The following is a 6000-nucleotide window of genomic DNA, read 5'->3' on the forward strand; positions in this document are numbered from 1 at the left end:
GACCCTCTTTTTTTACTGCATACTTTGATATATGAAATTAAGGGCAAGATTTTTAAAATGTCAGAAGCATGACATCGACATTCAGTGTATCGTGTTACATTTGGTGAGTTAACTCTTGTTCGAACCGAAATATATGTCCTTTATTATTCGATAGAGCTTGAAGAATTTTCAGCAAAGATTTGCATCGTCATCTGTTTCTCTCACTTCGCTTAAGGTCTCACTTCTGTATTACTCCGAGTGATTACTAAAAGAGTCCGTTACCCAAAAAATGAACGGCTGCATGTCCGTGTGTCTTTATCGGTGTAAAAATCCCGTTTAGCTATCCCAGCCGATATCAAGCGTCAAACTGATGAAAGCTTGTTTGTAACGGAAGAAATTAACAGGTAAAGTTCGGCAGCCGCGCGCGAGGTCGGACGTCCACAGCCGGACATTGGCGGTAAATCGGTCGATCACTTGCAGCTGGAAAGTGCCTATTTAGGGGGTCTAGCTAAGTGCCGTTTGTAATTGCCATGAAAAGGTATTGTATGCCAACTGGTAGGTGGCAATTTTTTCAAATGATCTAGGGTAGATGAGCTCGACAGAGAATGAAGGACATTGGTGCATTTCCTTTAGCTTCATTACGAACGCGCCCATGTAAAACACGTTTTATAACATGTAAGCCTATGGAGCGAAAAAACTCATGAATGAGACCTTAAGTCACAAGCTAACATATTTGTCAGGGTAGAGGTTAAAATCAAGTAAAGTCAGGAACTCTACTAGTAGATATTTGAATTCTATCAGGGCAATAAATGAGAAATTTGGATTGCATCAAAGTGTCCTTAAAGGGCCTAAGACACCAAAATACAACATTTTCTTATTATCTGAAATAGGAATAGCATCATTGAAGGAATATAAACGTTTACAACAAATACACACCCTTCTGATGTTATCTAACATCGAACCATCAGAAACCATACTTCCATGGATCCAGCTTTTTATTCTTATCTGATGTTCTCACCAGGTGATTACATTAATCAGTGACTAATGCCAGCTCATGATATCACAATGAACACGGCAGCCGGTTCGAAACCTTACACAACGGCTTGCGAAAAACATTATTTGATGATCAAACGGTGCTTGATTATTGTGATAACGTTTAATTAAAGGACATAACAATATCTATTTCGTTTCCTTGTAAAAATCACGTTCTTTCCGAACCGTTGTGCAAAGTTCCAAATCGGCTGCCATGTTCTCGTGACGTCATGAGCTGGCAAGTCACTGATTAATGTATTTACCTGGTGGGAAGAATGAAAAGCTGGAGGTATGATGTTTTCAAGATTCGATGTTCAATAACATCCGAAGTGTGAATATGTTGTGAAACTTTCTATGTTATCAAACAATAGTATAATGTTTTATGTAATTTCCGGACATTCTTAATGTTTATGTCATCGGTGTCTTATACCTTTAAATGATGCGGGAGCATCATTAAGCGTGCCGGGGGGATGTTGTAGCGTTAGGTCCGCCCGGGGGTCACGTGGTGTGAGCACGTGACACGGGCGCGTCCGGACGTCAGCCTGACCACGCCCCGCCGCGCTCACGTAGCCCCGCCTTCCGAAAAGATTATAAAGATCGTTGTTTGACGTCTGTAAGCAAGCATTAGAGCAGAGATCGTCCCGCAGTCGTCTTGTATCATCGCCGGGTAGAGTAGCATCATTTGTCGTCCGTCCACTTCTTTTTTTGTGGTTCTTAGTCTATTTGTCCCATCTTTACCGCCGAGCACTTTTATTATCTCCATGGAAAAAAACGGAGGTATAGTTTGGGTGTGTCTGTTCGTGTTTCCGTTTTTTTTTTAGTCAGCATAACTCAAAACCCTCTCAAAGGATTATTATGATATTTGGTATGTGAATAGTTCAAGGGACGTCGAAGTTCAAGATTGCTTTTGGGCTCACGTGACCTTAATACTGCGGCAAAACTTCTGTTTTCTACCAATAAGGCTCATTATTCGCTCAAATCGCTGCAAATTGAAATTCCACATTTTGGTATAAATTTCTCTACCCTTGATTAACAAATAACATTTGTTTGACTTGGATTTTTAGAAAATGATATCCACATGGATTATTAGGTTTTTAGCATGACACCTGGTCATCTTTTTCCTACTATTTGTGGGAGTTTTGGGTCAGGCTTTGCATTTTGGATTTATTTGAAGTGAAAGACAACCTTCTTTGTAGAACGCACACATACATAATCACTAGTTCCAATATCTGAATGATTAACAAAATGACATTGACAAAAGATATGTGAGATCATGACCGCTGCTTTATTTCGTTTACACAGAACTCGAGTTGTTTCCACGTTTCATCACAAGACATTAGACACTATCTCTTGCCTGCAGCTGTCAAAATCTTACACAGGACTCAAGAGAAAATAGTTTACTTTTCCACAAAGGTACTGCTGTACAGGTTCGCTGTGAGGGTATTCAAAATGCTTGTCTTAGTGTAGATATAGTGTGTAGAAAAAGTCTTTAAATTGTATTTGGATCAAGTCTCCTCTAATACAATCATGTATGTATGAAAGATACATCAAGCTTTCAACGGAGAAATGATAAGATATAGATTATTGGTACAATTCTAGACGTCATATAAGTTGATAAGTGGACTATATCACATTAAACACTGTCTGCTGTAGTATCAGTCATGTTAAGTTAACTCTCATAATGTGGCGGTTGTAGGATAGCCGGCGTGATTATAATAGTTAACGCTATCTCTTTTCCTCCACCAGTCGCTGCAGATAACATGTTTATATTAAACTCTATAGACACACAACAAATTAAAATAATAAATCGTGACAAGCCAAGAGTCTCTGTTAGACAAAGCTCTCCTGGGTTCATGCTAAATGTTGTTAAATCGGTTCACTTACTGATGATGTGTGCAGTTTGGTTTTATGTTTATTTTTGTCTCTTCTCATGTTCAGGAAAAAAACGTTTTGTTTGTGCAAAGTACATCTGACGTCGTTTATAATGATGGACTGTGAACACTTACCTTTCGAACACTTAGCTAGACAAGCAAGTAACAGGCGGATGTGGAATGCCAAAATCAATAGGATAAAGTAATATATTGTAACTATTCTGAAGGCATGTAGCATAAGACCATGGGTCTGAAAATGTGAAGCATACATACATAGGGTTGGCGTGATCTAACATCCCGGCAAATGCTTGCAAAAGCCGTCACATGATTAATCACAATCGTCAACTAGAATGATGTTTTCACCAGTCCTATTGATAGGAGCTATATATTGATATGCGGAACATCTAGGTACTAGGTCATCCTTGCAGTGAGCGAGTTGACAGATAGTTGACACAGTCGACTCCTTTTGCGGCGTGATTCTCACCTGACTGCACTTCAATACATAACGGGAAGGGGCAGAAACAACCGTGTAAGGGCGAGACGAACTCACTAAGAAGCACGATGACATAAGTTTGGTATAATATCAGTAGATGATTTGAATTTGAAAGACACAAAAGTGTGTTTTTCATTCAGAAGTATGATTAGTTGTGACAATCAAGGTAGCCTGTCTTAGCTTAAACCATGTGTTCCCAGTATAAGTGAACAAACCACTGTAGAATTGGCAGGGATTCCACCGCTTCGGGGTACATTCCGTCCCGATTGATCACAATCAGTAATCAAAGTTAGTTCAATCCCAAAAGGATCGTAGTAGGCTTGCTGTTGGAAGAGCCATTTTCTCTCCCTGTGTAGTCACGGGTGGGCTCTGTCTTCTCAGTCTTCTTTCTGAAGAACTGGACCAGCTGGTTGATACGGGAAGGTCGAAGTTCGTGGCTAGTCTTGACCTTCTCCATTCGTAGACGCCTTGTCTGTGGTGCTTGACGACGTCTTTGTCGAGGCTTCTTCTTTAGACGTTGAGTTGGTGGTTGACGATGGCCGCGATTTCGCCAGCGATAGATAGTAGCGATTTGTCCGTACCGCTTTTTGTTGAGGAAGACTTGCCGATTGTATTGTCACTAATTGTAGATGGCAGTGAGACATCTTCGCCGTTCTTTATTGATGAAGACTCTGGCTTGTCTTTTGCGATGTCGCCGGTGGTGGATGGTAGTGAGTTATCCGTACCGCTCTTTGTTGATGAAGACTCTGGCTCTGCGATAGCACTAGCGGTGGATGGTGGTGACCTGTCCGCATCATGGACAGTCACACTCTCCTCTCCTGTTGAGTGGATCTCGTTTTTTTTTCCAATAGATAATAATTTTAGGAAGTAGAAATTAATACTTATTACAGTATACGATGAAGCACCCACTAGTCCCGTGCACATAAAAGAGGATTGAATATTCTACTAAATTTCCCAGGTGATCCTCTATTTTCTAATTAATGAAATTAAACAACCTAAGCCAATGCCTAAATACAATGTACCTGACAACGCCTGACAAAAGTAAGGTTACACAAAGAATTTCAGGGGGGTCAAGAAACATTTGTCTTATTATATGTTCATTTATATCTTATGAACAACTGGCCTTCTTTTTGTGCTTAAACCCCCTTATTCATGACAAAAATATTCACGATGAAGGAAGTGAGCATACGTATAGGGAATACATGGGTAGGGTCTACACGGGTTTAGTGAGTTACATATTGTTGTACAAAACACACCTTGTATGATTCACCACAAGCGGAATTCTGTAAAAAGTCGGCTGGTTATGTATTCATCGATACATAATATAGTGGAAAATATCACTCCCTTCTAAAGTTTAGGACTCCTTTAACACACAATTTAAATGCATCTATGGTTCTTTGAAAACAATTATGACCTTGCAATTTGCCGTGTGTGGACTTACTTTCCACCTAAGGGCCGTCCACAGTAAGTCACCTTTAGGAACATGACTTCCTTCTTGTGCCTGTACCACTGTTCTCGCCAGCCTGAAATGTTTACCCGTCATTTCAATTTTGCTTCGGGGAGAACATATCGAGCGCCGAAGGCGTGACCATTCTAGGGGGGACCGGTGGTATTCTCCCTCGGAAAATTTTGAGATCTAGACCCTCTGAAACGCTATTTCCTGCATTTTGAGGGGCAAATTTCCTGGTAGAACAAGCTTAGTTTAATGACATCTCTTTCGGTGGAAAATTACACAAGGGTTTCAGGCTTAATTTTTGGGGGAGGCGTGCCGTCATCGAATGTTCACAACTTCACACACAAGCTACACTTCTATGTTGCATACAATCGGCAAAGAAAATAAAATTTAGCACAACAAAACTTTATTAGGAAGCAGCTACGTCCTACAAAAAATACACACAGAATAAGTCGGCAAAAATAAAACACAACTTTACAACACTCGTTCCGTATGCGCCCTGTAATTATTGAACTTAATGAGGAATTTAACACCCTACTTTGAGAAAGAACGCAATAAAGACGTCCATTTTTCTGTACCTTTCCATCTTGTCCGTCTCCAGCTTATACCACCAGCCTACTGACAATTTACAAGGGTAGCCACTACATAGATGTGTTATGAGTTTTACTGATATTGCATTTAGCGTTTATCCTTAAATATTCCGTTTAAAAAAAAGAATTACGGACATATGTTACCCTTCGGATTTACGTTAGCGTTACCTGTGCTGGTAAGGAAACAAGAAAGCCTTTAAAAAAAGCTGGCTGGGGCGCATTTCGAAGAAAATGATTAGAAGAAGAAAAAAGAAAGAAGAAGAACACGCTAGCAAAAACAAAATATTTCCTCCTTATATAAAAAAAAAGGAAAAAAGCACTAACTGCCTAAGCTACTTTGGATTTACTGTGAGAGTGGGGGTTTTAAAGATATCTAAACTTTACACCTCACTACGCGGTACCATTTTTCGTCAATTTTTGGTCATTTTCTTAACAATATCAATTCCTTTTTGTGTGATTTTTGCGCGCCCAGGCAAAGAAACAGCTAAGCATGTATTTGAGCCCTGCATCATGATTATAATTTTCATCATAAGTATTGATACGATTTAAACAGCCAGCTTCAGACAATCAACACCAGCCATT

The sequence above is a fragment of the Branchiostoma lanceolatum genome, chromosome 19, assembly GCF_035083965.1.
Source record: "Branchiostoma lanceolatum isolate klBraLanc5 chromosome 19, klBraLanc5.hap2, whole genome shotgun sequence".
Taxonomy (NCBI): domain Eukaryota; kingdom Metazoa; phylum Chordata; class Leptocardii; order Amphioxiformes; family Branchiostomatidae; genus Branchiostoma; species Branchiostoma lanceolatum.